This window comes from Mesocricetus auratus, unplaced genomic scaffold (assembly GCF_017639785.1).
Source record: "Mesocricetus auratus isolate SY011 unplaced genomic scaffold, BCM_Maur_2.0 Super-Scaffold_100018, whole genome shotgun sequence".
In the NCBI taxonomy this organism is placed as follows: Eukaryota; Metazoa; Chordata; class Mammalia; order Rodentia; family Cricetidae; genus Mesocricetus; species Mesocricetus auratus.
Window position 1 is genome coordinate 27,986,517 of NW_024429199.1, and position 17,529 is coordinate 28,004,045.

A 17,529-nucleotide genomic window follows, 5' to 3' on the forward strand; every position below is an offset into this window, starting at 1 on the left:
CACTAATAGCTGAACAGGTCAAACGAGATTTTATACAGAATAGTCAAGAGCTGAGGAAAAGCAAACTGGGCTCCGGGTGTAGCTCAGTGGTAGCGTGCTTGCCCAGCGTACCTAAGCGTTCTTTTTAGACATAGACTGATGCAGTGGCAGATTAAGCAATGAGAGATGGAAGAAAGGAAGGAGGGAGGAAAAGAGGGAGAGCAAAATTAGTTATGGTCTATGTTCCTTTACTTTTGGTTTTTTGCTTGTTTGTTTGTTTCTTGTTTTTGTTTTTGGTCTTTCAACTCAGGGTTTGGAGCCTGTCCTGGAATTTGATCTGTAGACCAGGTTAGCCTCGAACTCACAGAGATCCGCCTGCCTCTGCCTCCTGAGTGCTGGGATTAAAAGCATGTGCCACCCAACAGCTCCCTCTACTTGTTTTTAAAAGGCCCTTTAAGCTGGGTGTAGTGGCACATACCTGTAATCCCAGCACTCAGAGGAGAGGAGCTGAGGCAGGAGGATTGCTGGGCATTTTAGGCCACCATGGGCTATATAGTGAGCTCAAGGGCAACCTGAGATTCATAACAAAACCCTGTCTTAAAAGCAGACTGCACTTCAGTTATCATCCACCGCTGGAATAAATGTATATTGAGGTCACTTATCATCTTCGACGTCTACACTAGCAGTTCACCTTCAGGGAACAACAACCAAGTACACAATGACACCGTCCACACAGAAGCCGTGTTCAGAATGAGAGAGCACCAATATTAATGATGAGGAGACTGATTAAATAGTGCATGTTTTTCTCTAGTAGGATCTTACACAAGTGTTAAAAATAACAGACACAGAACTGGAGAGATGGCTCAGCAGTTAAGAGCCCACACTGCCCCTGCAGAGGACCTGGGTTCAAGTCCCTGAACCCACAGAGTGCTTCATAATAACCTTCTCCAGTTCCAGGGGACCCAAAACTCTCTTCCAGACGCCAAAAGGCACTAGGATTGCACTAGGAAAAACACACATGTAAAATAAAACTAAGCTAATCTACCTGTTTTACAATGTAACACACAGTCACAGAAATGAATTCATGATGGTGATATATATCCACGAATAATTTTCACAGTTAATGTAGGTGATGAGCTCACAAGTGTTTCCTTTTGCTTTGTTTTAAATGTCTCTATGAATTATTTTCCAGTTTGGCTTTCTATGGGTAAATTTAGATCATAAATATTTTAAAAGGTTAAAAGCAAAACAGGAAATTCACAATGGCTTGAACTGTGGTTCCTGGGGGTGTTCTGAGTCCTAAGACACATCACACCTGCCATCCAGTGCAAGGTCTAAACCAGAAGATACTGGCCACGCCTCTCACCCTCCCTAGCATTCGGGTTGCGCGTGTTCTCCAACGTGTCTCTGGTAGTGCTTTCCCCATTGGCTTTGCCTTCTCAGACCACACTGAACAGTCAGTCCAAAGTTAAGTCTTTCACTCAATTCAAACTCAGGGGCAGATTGGAAAGTATACAAGAAAGTAGGACCCAGTGATACTTCCATTGAGGAAATGAGTACAGGTGGTGACAACTACAGGGATATATAGGGTCTCGGTGAGCAAGAGCAGAATTCATGACTTCCTGGGTGGGGAACTCGGTCTGTCGACTCAGAGACTCAGGAGGGATCTGAACGCTAAAAAACAAGTTTAGTGGAACAGAAAGTGCAATGTTTACGTCAGGGTTGTCCGGAGACACAGAACGATAGGCTGTATACATCATCATACAGCTGGAGTCACATAGATGATTGACACGAACAGATGACTAACGGGCAGATAGATAATTGGTAGATGCATAGGTAGATGATGACAGAGAGACAGACCATAGAGAGAGAGAACTGACTGTTTTGTTTGGCCATGCTGAGGAAGGAACCCAGAGCCTTACCATGCTTGTCAAGTGTTCTACCACTGTTAAGCCTCACCCCTACTCTATAGAATTTAGCCTAGGTCTTTCACCCCAGTGATTAAGTTTCTCCCCAGGTGTAACCCCAAGTCCCCAGCAGTTCTCCTAACTACTGTAGTGGACCAAGTATTTAACAGGCAACAGTGACTGGGGGTGAGATGGCCCATAAGACATCGCCACCTACAAAGTACCATAGCAGACCCTTCTGATGGTCTAAGAGCCGCAGATACATGGGGCCGTGAGAAGGCGAGGGAGGGGACCAAGGAATCAAAAAATAGTTCATGGCTTGACTCAAATGCTCAAATCCTGGGGGTGGGGTGGATGGAGTGATGCCTCAATGGATAAGAGTACTTGCTGCTCTTCCGGAGGACTTGGTTTGATGTCCAGCACACAACCAGCACCAAGGGATCTGATGGCCTCTCCGGGCCTCTGTGCGCACTAGGCACACACATGGTACACAAATATACATGCAGGCAAAAATACTCATACACATAGAATAAAATAAAAAAAAGACAAGACACTCATCATGTGGACCACAATTGACCATCATATATGCTGTCATGTAACCTATGCTCCCCAATTAACCCCATCCTCTTCAAAGGACAGCTTTACAGCAATTCTAGGTGATGGATTTCACAGAGTATACATGCAAGAATGCTCCCTGCAGCATAACTGGCAATGGTCAGAACTGTAACGAACCCACATGTCTACCAGCTGGAGGATGACAAAGCAGACTGTTAAGACTGGTGCAACGAGAAACCAGCAATCGTGAAAGAAAATGTGGTGAATCTATGTGGACACGAAGACTGCAAAGCATCCTGTTACAAAGGGGAAATACTCAAGCTGTACTTTGTGCGTTATATGATCCCGTCACGTTTGTAAAGAGAGAAATGTGGGAGTGTGCCGAAACTCAGGAGGGATACCGATCACAGAATGAGAGGATGTATACCAAAGTGCTGACAGTGACCAACTTTGCGGAGGGATGTAGACCATAAGACTACAATGTTCTCGATGGGAATTTGATCATGCCTAACACAAGTGCAAACCAAAAATATGGTTCATAGATGAACTAACATATTCCAGATTCTTTTTTTTTAACCCCAAGCATGTTTTTAACAGCATTGCATTAAGGGCACACTCTCCTGGTGTGACTGGTAGATAGAGAATGCCCTCCCTGAGATGTACAGAACAGTATTCTTGTCAAGTTCTTAAAGGTCAAACTACATCTTTGCATCTGCAAACATGAGCATTGGAAAACTGTGTCCACAGGATCCAGGTCCTCAATAAGGCCCGGTCGACATCCCTATACTATGGTAATTCCCCACCGAAGGCAATGGCCTAAGCTAGTTGGAGTTCTCAGTGGAAGACCAGGGAAGCAACATTTAACTAAAAACACAAGCAGAAGGACAAAAAGTGAAATAGGATGTTAAAATGTGTAACCCATGTTGAGAACAAACTACATTAACTATTCGGTTAAAGGCATTTGCTAGAGTAGAAATGGCATATTGTCACATAACAACATCTTTGTAATTAGTGACTATTTCCTTCTATAACTGGTCAGTACAATATAAATTCCCCATCTATCCTTCCCTCCTGATACAGAAAATATAGGCATGTGCCTCCAAACCTAGTGTATACAGTGCTAGAGACTGAACACAAGGTTTGTTGTATGTCATGCAAGATGAATTACATCTTCAGACCAAGAAAAAAAAATCCATTGAAGCCACTTTGACACTGTTTAAATCATGAAATAACAAAGGTTTGTCACTAAGAATTGCTTTCTAGTCTACACCAAATCACTGGGTTTTCAAGTTGTAGCATTCATCTCAGATGCTACAAAACAAGTGGAATTTCTATCCAGTTGGAATTTTAAAAACTAAGAAGTCTGGCATGACCATCACTCAACACAACATAATCCCTTTTAGGAAGGCCTGAGAGGAAACTCATGCACTTGAGACATTATTCCAAGGTGGTGGGGGAGGATAAAATGTCAGTGCTTGTCCAACCACAGTGCTGTTTTCAGTTCTCCTCTCCAATCTCATTCACTCACCAAATTCCCAGGAGTCAAAACAGGGAACTGCTGAAGGAAGGAAAGGAATCCAGACCCTTTAATTGCCTAGTCCAGGTTGAGGTAAGCCTGCACTACACAAGACCTGTCTCAAAAGGAAAAGGAAGGAAGGAAGGAAGGAAGGAAGGAAGGAAGGAAGGAAGGAAGGAAGGAAGGAAGGAAGGAAGGGAAAAAGAACCCCTTTTGGCACAAAAATTGTTTCACAGTTCTTATTTGATCATCAGTCCTGACAGCGGTAGCTGAAGAAACCAACACTAGTAAGGGGCGTGGTCCAGAACGTCAGGAACCCAACCAAGACATGAACCTCCTGTTCACCTCAGCCTGGGTACCAAGACTGAAAATGGCTTTGCATGGGGGATCTACAGACCTTATAGTCATGACTTTCAGACTGTGTGAGTATTACAAGACAGTTACAAAGTCCAAACAAGACGGAAGAAAGAGTTCAAAGACTTCTGACACAATGTGACTACCAAACAAAAGGCCTTGGAAAATAGAGTCATGGTGGTGACTTCAGGATCTGTCCATGATCCTCAGGGTATTTTCTCCCTCCATCTGCTCTGGGTACAGTATCCATCCCAACCAGAAGACATCCCGTAATGTAGAGAGGATAAAGCAGAGAACGGACCTGAAGTCCAGCTTTGCTCCCCTCCTCCTGGATCAAATAAAGTGTATAATTTAAGAATGATCTAGCAGGACAGGACTGTCAAAGGCAGTCCTTATTCACACTGCCTCTTGCCTGGCCCCTCAGAAGCATGGGGGACCCAAGAGTCATGAGACAAACCACAGTCACCTTGCTAAGAGATTGTTTTATCTGACCCTGCAGCCCACCCAGCCTTTGGTCACAGCACTGAGGCTGATCAGGGCTGAAGAGTACCTGGAACTTGGAGGCCAGGCTGGAATACAAAGTGAAACTTTGTGTCAAAATGAGTGAAACTTTGTATCAAATAACAGAAGCCTTGTCTAGAGATGGTTCAGCAGTTAAGCTCACTGACTGCTCTTCCAGAGGACCCAGTTTTGATTGCTAACACCCATAAAGGCAACTAACAACCCTCTGTAACTCCAGTCCCAGGAGATCTGACGACCTCTTATGGCCTCTGCAGGTACTATATGTATATCATGCACAAATATACATGCAAGCAAAACACCCAAACATCCAAAAATAAATCTCAAGAAATTTAAATAAGAGGAGAAAAAGAGTGGGGGAGAGAGCAAGGAAATTGTTTTACCAGATTTGTAACGGTTATAATCTCAATACTCAAGTAGTTAATGAAGCCTGGGCTACATATTGAGCTTGAGGCTAACCTCATAGAAAGACCCTGCCTCAAAAAAAAGAAAAAAAAATAAAGCTAGGCCTCCTGACACATACCTATAACCCCAACTACACAGGAGGCTGAGACAGATCACAAGTTCTAGGACAGCTTAGGAAATTTAGCAAGACTCTGTTGCTATATGTGTGTATATATGTATGTATGTGCATATGTATGTATACATATACATATATTTAAGATTGTTGTTGTTGTAGTTTTATATGTTTGAGTGTTTTGCCAACATGTATATCTCTGTACAAGGTCCATGATGTATGTTCAGAGGTCAGAAAAGGGCAGCAGGTCCCCTGGAACTACAGTTACAGACCCTTGCAAGCTGCCATGTGGGTACTGGGACTCAAATCCAGCTCCTCTGATAGAGCAGCCAATACTGTTAACCACTGAGCAATTTCTGAAGCCCCATAGATAGAATTTTTTTTCTTACGGTAGGTAGAACTTAGTGGTATAAAGCATTTGCCTAGAATTCAAAAGACACTAGGTTAAATCTCCAGCACGACACAAATAAGTAAATAAATAACAATTTTAAAAACTGTTTTTCTCCAGGCACTTCATCAAGCAGAGGTGAAGGACGGTCCAGACCCCAGCCCTAACACCACCTTGACAAACAATGTACTCTGCAAAACCATAAGCTGTTGGGAAGGTTAAACGTGATGTAAAAATATCTCTCAGTCCAAACTGAGAAAAGTTTACACACTTTGTTGTTACTGTTTTTGGCTTGGTTTAGTTTGGTTTCGGTTTTTCAAGACAGGGTGGGGTATTTTGCATGTAATTGGCTCCCATAATCTCACAAGAAGTGGCACTATTAGGAGGTGTGACTTTGCTGGAGTGGGTGTGGCCTTGTTGGAGGAAGTGTGTCACTGTGGGGGAGGGCTTTGAGGTTTCCTATGCTTCGAATACAGTCCCGTGAGTCAGTTGGCTTCCTGTTGCCTGCAAGATGTAGGACTCTTGACATGGTATCTCTTCAAAGCACAGGATTTCTGTGTTCTGGAACTCAATCTGTAGACCAGACTGGCCTTGAACCTAGAAATCCACCTGCCTCTGCTTCCCTAGTGCTGGGATTAAAGGTGTGTGTCACTACACCTGGCTAGCTTGCACCTATTAAGTGCTGACTGTTCATTATTATCTTTGGGGTAAACCCTCAAAAGGAATAACTGAATGAATAAATAATAAAATAATAAAAATAAATAATAAAAATGAATGATAAAAATATGATTTGATAGTTCCACAACAGGCATATGTATCAAAATAATCACATAGTACTTGATATTACTTAATCATCATTTGTCAATTTAAAATAAAATTAAAGGCAAAAATTGGGTGAGGGCTTCTTGGAGGTAGAATATTGCCTTGTAGACTGCTATCCTAAAATCCATCATGTAATACATGCTGACCTTGAATTCCTGGTGATTCTCCTGCCTCAAGTCACAGGATTACAAGCATGTGTTACAATGCCTACCTGAGACTAAACATTTTCAAGGGAAATGAAAAAAATAAATGCATGTGTGGGATGGAAGAGATAGGAGATATAATCAGACATCCTAGAAAAGAAAAAAAGGAAATGCCCATAGTTTAGAACTCTCGAAAGTAGCCCTTAAGATGGCTAGAAGAATGGTTGTATCCCTAGGGGAACAAGAAAGCTAAGTAAAGCATGAAAAAAATCTGTTGTGTTTAAGGAAAAGAGAAAGCAGGGGTAAAGAGTATCCCCAGAGTTCTAGCAAAAGAGCGAACTGAGCGCTCACACCAAGTCTAGATCTTTCAGTCCCGCCAGCACCAAAGCAGAGACAGACTGCCTTCAGAAGATGGAGAGTGAGACCACAGAAGGAGAGAATGCTTTGGGGAAGCCGGAAACCCAAGGGTTGAGCATTAGGAGTAGAAGTGAAATGATGGAAAGGGAGGAAAGAGGCAGAGCAGGACCTGGTTAAAATTCACAGCAACACTGGCATGGTGGTACGTGACTGTCATAGCAACACTTGGGAGGGTGGGGCCATGAGGAGGAGTTCAAAGCCAGCATCAGTGCATAGAAAGTCTGAGGCTAGCTTGGGTTACAGGAAACACTTTCTCGAAGAACAACAACAAAGTTGCTGAAGCAGCTTGAACCCTATATTCCCATCCTGGCAGAAGCTCGGATGTTGATCCTCTGAAGATGTTAAAACAGGCTTTCTGGGGTTGAGACATACCAAAATACAGGATCAAATGAACAGAGTTGTGCATGCTGAGACTCCAACCCGCCTTCCCAGCCGCTCCTAGGAAGCTGACAGCTAGGTCTCGTTTTATCATAGCAAAAAGATTAGAAAGGTCATTTCTGGAGCATCACTATAGCCTATGATGACCTCATTACTAACAAGAGGTTTCCTCATCTTTCTGCCCATCCAGAGAACTAACCTCCATCTCAAATACCTCCTCCCCTTCCCCACTCTCAAGGAACAGACAGGGAAGACCCCTAGCCATCTCGGCAAAAGTACTAAAGTGAAATACAAAATCATGTACAAAAGAGAGACAGACAGACAGACAGACAAAAGGAAGGGATTTAAGAACTAATTTACTGGGGCTGGAGATATGGCTCAGAGGTTAAGGGCACTGGCTGCTGTTCCAGAGGTCCTGAGTTCAATTCCCAGCATCCACATGGTGCCTCGCAACTCTCTGTAATGAGATCTGGTGCCCTCTTCTGCCGTGCAGGCATACATGCAGGCAGAACAGTATATACATAACAAACAAACAAGTCTTTATAAAAAAGGTAATTTAATAAAAAGAAATAAATCTTTAAAAAGAACTAACTTTTTTCAGAATTTAGAAAAACAAATAGTCAACTCATCAAGAAACTAGCAGATATTAAAACACACACGAATTCCAAAGGATGAGAGTGTGAAAAACTTCACAACAGAGGGATCATAGAGCCGACCACAAAAGCTTTTAGAGGGGAAAAGGAAACTACTCAAAGGGTTAGATGCCAAGAACTGGGCTGCTCAACGGCAATGCTGGGATTGAGAAGATTAAAGAGTTTGGCATCTCCAAAATACAAGGAGTGGGGGTTCTTAGCCTGACAAAATCTCTAATTACAGGAGAGGGAGACATGCAAAACTATGTTCCAACTAACCTTTCCCAGGAAGCTTCCAGGGGCAGGATCCACTGCTCTAGTTTAGATACGAAATTGCCCCGAATAGCTCATGCGTGGAAGGCTTGGTCCCCCAAAGCAATGATATGGGTTGGGTTTGGACCCCCAAATCAATGGATTAATCCATAGATGAATTTACACTTGAGTGGGCTCCTGAGAGGGGAGGAAAGTATGAGAGGTAGGGCCTGGCTTGAGGGAAGGAGAACTTGAGAGGAATATTTCTGAAGTCTCTCCCTCTGCTTCCCTCCTCTCTCATCCCTTCCCCTTCATTCCCCCCCTCCTCCCTCCCCACCCCCAGTACTTACTAAAGAACAACAGAAATATCTGCACAAAAATGGACTTGGCAGGGAATTCAGAACAGCCCAATTCTTTCTAAAACAGGTCTGACTCTATTTAAATAAAGTACTACTTCGGGGCTGGGGTGCAGCTCAGTGGTAGAGTGTACCTTACAGGTCCAAGGCTCCCAGTTCAGTCCCCAAAATACCACCAAGAGTACTGGTCCTCACCTGTAATCCCAGCACTCAGGAGGCTGAGGCAAGAGGATTGCTACAAGTTCAAGGCCAGCCCGAGCTACATAGTGAGTTCCACGATGTCTTGGATGACAACATGAGACTATCTCAAAAAAGTAAAATAAAGCAAGAATAACTCCCAAAACATTAACTATATTGCTTTGTTGTTCATTTGCTGTTTGTTTGTTGGTTGTTTTGGTGGGATTGTTTTGGGTTGCTTTTTTTTTTTTTCAGACATGGTTTCTCTGTGTAGCCTTGGCAGTCCTGGAACTCACTCTGCAGATCAGACTGGCCTTGAACTCAAAAACCAGCGTTCTTCTGCCTCCCAAGTGCTGGGATTAAAGGTGGGTGCCACCACCGCCCAGCTGAACTATATTCCTTTTTAAGGGCTTAATATAGTTTTAAAAAATCTAGATTACTCCTATCTCTATCTTCTGTCATATCAGTTAGCAAGAAAAAGTGAGTAAACAGCATTCCTCACCTAGAATCCAAATTCCTGACTTGAATAGCACTGCAAAAATTCCGTGATACTCCCAATGATCTTCAAAATTAATTTTTAGGAACTCATGCTAACAATAAGAAAGTCTGAAAGACTTACAAAGTGACACCTTGGGTCATGAAATCTTTAACAAAAAACAAAACAAAAACAAAAAAGCCTCTCTTTTCATTTCGTCCCTCCCCTCAACACAAATAGACATTTACGTAGCTAAGATTCACATGACTGAAGCAATTTCCCTGACTCAGCACATTTTGCCATCCCTTTCTTTCTCCATTTTTATAGCTACAACACGAAGAAGGAAGTGTAAGAACTGTCAAGTTCCATTTCTGGCTGCAGAGATGCTGAAGTCCAGTCCTATTTAGCACAATCGCCGCACAGTTCAAAAACTCTTTGTTGCTACTTTTTTCCAACGTCAACTTAAAAAACGGAAGTTCTTTTTCACATCGGAAAGTAAATTGTGACCTTCAAGAATTTAATTCGTTCCCAGTGACCCCCTCGAGAACATAAATTGTTGAGACACAGTCACTGGGGGAAACATTTCCAAGTCATGTTTGACATGGAAAGCTACATGAGACTTGACAGGGATCCTTTTTAACAAGCTCAACATGATTTAAAGACACGCACTTTACCAAAGTTCTCTGGATCCTGTAAACAGTTCAGTTCCCTTTACAAAGAACACACAGTGGGAGCCAAAGGCTTCTTGGGCATTTTGTACCCCACATTCTCTGAACAAAAATTCAATGTAAATGCGTGCTCACATCAAACAAATGAACGTTTTCTTGTATTTTATGTGCAGATAAAAAGATTTTAGAGATACTAAATTATAAACCACCAAGTATAGTCATCAAGATAAAGATAAACTATGTATACACAAAAATAATCATTTTGTCAACAAAAATAAAACTTAAATAGGCTTTTGTGGGGGGGGTCTCATGACTCACTCTAGGCTCACCTCCAAACTGACATTCTCCTGCCTCAGCCTCACATAGGCTCAGATCAAAGGCATGCACCTTGACTGGCTTAAGTGAGCTTTGAAACAGTTGTCCCTCATCTGTGTAAAGTCCACTAGAAAACTTTTTGTTTTGTTTTTCGAGACAGGGTTTCTCTGTATTGTTTTGGAGGCTGTCCTGGAACTCGCTCCGTAGACCAGGATGGCCTCGAACTCACAGAGATCCGCCTGCCTCTGCCTCCCGAGTGCTGGGATTAAAGGCGTGTGCCACCAACGCCCGGCTGAAACGTATTTATTTTAAAGTGTGTTGCATTTATGTATATATGTTTGTCCATGCACACACAGCGTGTCTGAGCGTGGGCTGTGGTGTACATGTTGAGGTCCCAGGACAACTCTCAGGAGTCAGTTCTCTCCCTCCACAGTGTGGGTCCTGGGCATCAAATTCACATCGTCAGGCCTGGTGGCAGACGCCTTTGCCCACTGAGTCATCTCACCAGTCCTAGAAAACCAACCAGTCACAGTCGCCAGTAGATTACAAGCACTGGGACCTAAATGCTCTGCACAGAGCTGCCCATCACTCCACACTGATGCCGCAGTCCCTGGAGACCCACCTTCCATCCCCGCCCTGGTGCTCTTATTTAATACTGAATCCAGCTGAGCACAAAGCCTATGTTCTCAATCCTATACACCCAAGCACCTTGCAGATAGTCCAATCCCTGCTTTCAAAGAGTTGTACCCACACATATGGTATTATATCACAAAGACATGCACATGCACACGCACACACACACACACACACACACACACACACACACACACACATCCCTGCGACCCTCTAAAATGGAACACGGAGGCCTGATCCAAATGAAGCCCTGATCACTCCACTTAGGGAGGAGGGTGTCATCTTTTGCATTCTGCCTGTCATTTTCCCACAAAAAAAAATTGCTTTAATAATTCTCATTTTATTTTACACACAGCGGTGTTTTGCCTAAATGTGCATCTGTGCATCCTGTCTGTGAAGTGCCCACAGAGGCCAGAGGAGGGCACACAATCCCCTGGAACTGGAGTCACAAATGGCTCCGTGAGCTGCCGTGTGGGCGCTAAGAATCTGACCTGGGGCTTCTGGAAGAGCAGCCAGTGAGTGCTCCTAAGTGTTGAGTCACCTCCCGGCCTCCCCGGTGCACATTCTTACATGATGATTGGGCTACTATGACGAATAGGCTTGGGCGGAGTGGGCAAGGACAGAATGATGTTAGAGTTAGGATCTAGAAAGCCTCCGAAAAGGCATCTGTGAAGAAGGCTCAGCTCCCCTGGTGGTGCTCTCTGGGGGTGATGGAAGTCAGCAGGGGTTGGGGCCTATTGTGGACACGTGGGTGCTCGTGTGTGTGTGTGTGTGTGTGTGTGTGTGTGTGTGTGTGTGTGTGTGTGTGCATTCATGTAGAAACCAGATCTACACTGGCTGTAGTTACTCTTGGCCTTACGTTTAGAGATAGGCTCTCCCAGTAAGCCTGGCCCTCCCTCATTTGGCCAGCTGGCCAGAGAGTTTCAGAGGAGAAAACTCAGCACAGAGAGGTTGAGTCACTTACTCCGCATCACCAGCTAATAAATCTCAATCTTAACCACGATTCCCCAATGCCCTTTACCAAACCATTTTACTTTTCTTTAATCTCCCCAAATTGCAGTGGCTTATGCCACACTAGGAGATAATATACACAAGAATAAATTGAAAAGCTGAGTCACAGTGGGTTAAAGTAAAACTACAAGTATTCACACTTATAAAACACCTCATGTTTATTCATCCATATGTAAAAAATACCCCTTATCTTTCTTACCTTTTCTTAGTTACACTAGAATATACTATCTCTATCTGACATCTCAAAATGAAGCTTTATGAATTCAGTATTCAAAAACAGTAACCCTCCCTCCTGAGATTTTGTTCCAAAAGTCCATCCCTGCCTTGCGGTTGGGTTGAATCACCTCCCCTCTCCTGGATGCTGTTTGAAGTTCCTGGGAAAAGAGAAATTACCCTAGCTCCCAGACTAAAGGGCAAGCCCTGAGGCCAGGTTACTAATGCCCAAACAGAGAGATCCACCAGCTGCACCTCCTACTGTCCAGCAAGACTCCTACTGTTCCTTCTCAGGCCCATATCCTGCTGACCGAGGGGCAGCTCCTTTGAGAAACTGCTGGGAATTGAGTATTGGTAGCTCCAGCCTATTCCAAGCACAGCCTGCCTGAATGCTGAGATCTCGAAGCTGATTCACTCCTCCAGCCTTGGGCCATCTGCAGACACCATCTTCAAATATCGGGATGCACTCTCATCACCTAGGTGGCTGTGGGCAGGAAGGAAGCCTGCAGGGTCCAGACCCAAGATTCAGATTCAGTGCATCAGGGGTGGGTGGGGTCTGGCAGGCCATCAACAGATGCAGACACCCTGGTTCCTGGGCCACCCTTGATCACAATTCTCTTAACTAAGCAGTTAATGATATTTCTCGCCAACAAAAGACACGGGGGACAGGATTATAGCTCAGCTAGTAGAGTGCCTGCCTAGCTAGTACTCAAGGGGTCCTGGGTTTGATACCCGGCACTGCGTAAACTGGGTATAGTGGAATACACCTGTAATCCAGCATTCCAGAGGTGAGGTAAGAAGTTCAACATCACCACAGCTATATAGCAAATTTGAGGTCAGCCTGGGCTACAGGTAACACTATCTCAAAAAGGGGGGGAAGGGAGTGAGAGGAGAGAAAGGGGGGCAGGGAGGGGGTGGGGACACACTGGAGATCTGGTTTTATCAATGTTCCTGGGCCTCCACTCACTAACTACCAAGTAAAACCAGAATCCCAGTATTTGAATGTAGTGAGTCTGGGGAGAATTTAACCTTAGCATATCACTTAACCAAAACCAAGCCTGAAATTAGATTTGTTCCTGTGACTCCTGTCTTCTGACCCTGACCATGAATGCCTGGCAGAGGAAAAGAGGCCAGGACGGGAAGCACTAACAAAGACTCCGTGTTTGGAGGCTAGACTGTCTTCCAGTGCAGTGCAAAGCAGCAGACAAACTTGGTTCCTTCTCTGTAGATTCACAACAGCATGGTCACATGGGCTACTGATTTGTCCCCAGGGCCATATGCTACTGGGCAAGTAGCACAATAATTTCAAAGATTCAAAGCAAAATAGAAAATACTTACTAAGCCCTAGCTAAATTCAGATGCTTTTCAATATCACAGTGAACTGAGAAGTTTGGGAAAATAGACACAAGCTGGGCATGATGGCATATACCTATAATCCCAGCACTTGGGAAGGTGAGGCAGGAGGACCACCAGAAGCTCCAAGCCAGCCGGAGCTACAACCCACTAAATTCAAGGCTACCCAGGCTATAGAATAAGACCCTGTTTAAAGACACGAAAATACCAGGCACAGCGAGCCTGTGACCCTAGCACTTATGATGCAGAGGCGGAAGGATCAAAAGTTCAACCCCTGAAAGTTATTTTGGAGGGAAATGTTCCACTTTGTGTATGAGATTGGAGCATCTTGGAACAGGAGTCCGTCTCCCACAGGTGCCCCTGGACACATGCACACAAATAAAACGTCTAAACTTATTACAGAGCTAAGAACTCAGTTCTCCAGACAAGACAAGCCACACGTGGGCAAGTTTACATTTCTGTACCACCATTCTGACATCACTAAAAGGCAGGGCTGTTAAGTTACATGAAACGGGCACATAGTAGGTATGCTATCGCTATTAGTTACAGATGGTACCTTACACACAGTAAAATACATTAATGTTATTATAACTGGGCTTTGTAGTTTGTAAATAATTGTTCAGATTACAAATGAAGTACTAATAGGATAGATAGACATCCCTCCCAACCCTCTTACACAGCTTCATCCTTTACCATGGTAATTAGCCCACACTCCCCCATCCCTCTGGACCCAGTATTTTTCAGCTAAGCTCTTCCGCATTTAAGAGATCTAAGGTTATCAAGAAAACAAGACCCAAAGCTGAAGACAAGAGACAGTTGGCAGCCCTCCGTTTAAAAAAAAAAAATCTTCTCGGGCTAAATCAAAATAAACATGCACACAAGTTGACAAAGGAGGCGCCCACCAAGGTGAGCAAACTGGAGACAGATGTCTAATTGCCACTCTGGGCAAGGGAGAAGGGGAATGTTTATTTGCTTTTTCCTTTTAGTCCTTTTGCTGTTGTTGTTTGTTTTGCTTTTGACCCAGTACCGTGTAAGAGTTGGCAAGCACTACCCCCCTCAGGGATAGCCCCAGCTCAGTTTATCCCCTTTGTGAGGGAAAAGAAGAAGCGACCTTATATAACCAGCTCGTCCTACAGGCACACTCCTCCTCTGGACCCCGAGGGAATGAGTTGACACAACTCTCTCCACCTGGTGATCGGCAGTAAAGACACAGTACTGTCCTTCTGAGAAGGTGATCCTAGACATAGAAAATGGTTGGTTTTTCCAGAAGACAGTATAAATCCCAAGACTTAGCAAGTGTCTACAGACAGTTCTCAAGTTACACATCGCCCTAGACACTGTGTCATGAGTGTAATTATCAGATCACAAAGAACCAACCACCTGGAAAGGAAATCCCCCAAATCAGCAGGACAGCAGCAGCTTCTCCCCCAACTGCAGGATGAACACATGGGCTCCTAGAACATCAAACAGCCAATGCAAAACGAGATTGTCAGAAATGCACCCAGAGCCTCTCCTGTTTAAGACAACCTCTGGGAGTTTTTGACAAGAGGAAATTCTTACAGTATATGCTAGGGGTTGAGCAATCAGAACTGAAAACTACATACAGAGAACGGGGTTTAAAATGTGATTAATTGGGCCAGTGGTGATGTTCATAATAGCATGTCCACGGCCTTAGAGTCCACAGATAGAACTGATAGGCTGTCTAGCATGTGCAAGGCCTTGAATTCCATAGATAGATAGACAGACAAACAAAGACACATACATACATACACATATACATACATACATATATACATAATACTACCAATAGCTACACTTCAATAAATATGAAAGTGTAGCAATATTCTCCAATGTCATATCTTTTTTATTCTTTGTTTCTTCTGTTTAACTGAACTGAAATTTAGGGTGAATATACATTAATATTCAAATCAGAAATGTGTTTCCTAACACCAAAAACTTTTACATTAACTTTGTCTATTTTTTTGAGACAGAATCTCACCATGTAGGCCAAGATGGCCTCTAACTCATGATCTTCCTGCATCAAACTCCTGAAGGTTGAGGTCACAGACATGCCCATCATAGCTGACCTCAATTTTCTTTTCATTTACAAAAAGTAGGCTGTGTAACCCCAAGTTGTTTCTCAGTCCACACTTGTTGATAATGTTTTCATTTGCTTGTTTATTGTTTTGGTTTTTCCAGACAAGTTTTCTCTGTGTAGCCCTGACTGTCCTGAAACACACTCTGTAGACCAGGCTTGGCCTCAAACTCAAGAGACCTGCCTGCCTCTGCCTCCTGGGTCCTGGGATTAAAGTGTGTCACCCTGATACTGTTTTTGCCAGCCACTTCTGTACAAAGTCAGCCCAAACTTTTGGTCTTAGGTTTGATCTCAGGTTAACAACTAAGGAAAAGTAACTCCAATGACTGACCACAGTCGCTTGCTTTCACAGTCGCTGGCTTCCAATGCCTGCCCTGCTTCCCAGTCACACAGTTGCTTCCTTCCTGTGTCTGTCACATGGCACCTAAGACACCGCAGTCAACAGGCAGACCTCATGTTTCAAACTCACTCACTATCTCAGTAAAACTCACCAAATCCAGACACAACTCCTACATCACCATTACTCCATCCCACACGAGAAATTCACGCTCCACACGGGGATATCCAGATAAAAGGCAAGCTGGCAAGCTCTCTATCAACCCAGTTAGTCCCTCCCCCTCCCCCCATATCCTTTCTTAATGCCGGAAATGCTCATCTTCTCTTCAGAAGCTCGTGTTTAAACAGATCTAAAAACCAAAGCATTAACAATTTTTACATTTTTTGATAAGGAATTTAGCAATCTATCTGAATTTTATCTTAGGTTCTTCCCAATTCAATTGGCTACTCTAACAATAAAATGGACCTGGAGTTCACAAATATGATTTGCAAGTCGTTAATTTTTAGAAACCAACTATAAGACATATAGAGGAACCGTGAAGGTGAGAGGGCAAGCCCTGAAATTCTGGGCATGGGAGGTAGAGGGAAAACACACGAACAGTTTGTCGTTTGTGTGAGGAAGTCTTGGAAAGATACAGAAAAAGCAACCCAAATGAAGACCGGCAAAGGGCTGAGGGATATCGGAGGAGTGGCACTTCCCTCCAAACGCCCTCTGAAGCATACTTGCTGGACACTGCGAATGCGCTGCTACTCAATAAACTCAATGAAAATTCATGCTACGTCTATCCGAGCTGCACACTCATCTCCAGAAACCTCAGCACTCGTGTCAAGCAGAGGTAACGAATGCAGCCCGGTGCTCCAGAGTCCACCGGCTGATTAATTAGTGCAGCGGATATCCTGAGAAACACAGGCTGGTTTCCTCATCTGTGTATAGTCCAGCAGCCAGATGGTCAGCTGGGAGCATCTTCAGGGAAACTTCTGTCTCAACCATGACTCTTGTGATCACGCATAATCCGATTACGCGTACCAGAGCCTACTTAATTCAATTCCTCCAACTCTCAGTCTGCATCCTCAGTCAGACGCCTAACATAACCAGAGACCAGTCCTAAGCTCATCACCGCACAAGCCTCTGTAGGCTGATAACACACTGACTTTTCAATGAAAATGGGGAGATACAATAAAAGATTTCCCTGTGGGAATGATCAAAACCAGTGGTCTGTCCTTTCATCGTCTGCGAAAACAATCCAGAGTGACAAAATCACCAGTGCTCCTGGGGGTGGGGGCGGTGTCTCACACCATAGAGGGTCTGTTTGTCTTTCAGTGGGTTTGTCTTGTTTCAGAAGTTTAGTAGTTTAGAAGTTTAGAAGTCTAGTAGTGCAGGATGTCCTTGAAGCCCTGGTCCTCCGGCTCTACCTCTCAGATTCCAGGGTTACAGATACGTGTCAACACATCTGACTTCTGCTTATTTTTAAAGCATAATTTTTAGAAGGAGATATGTTGCAAATGTTTCAAGTCTTA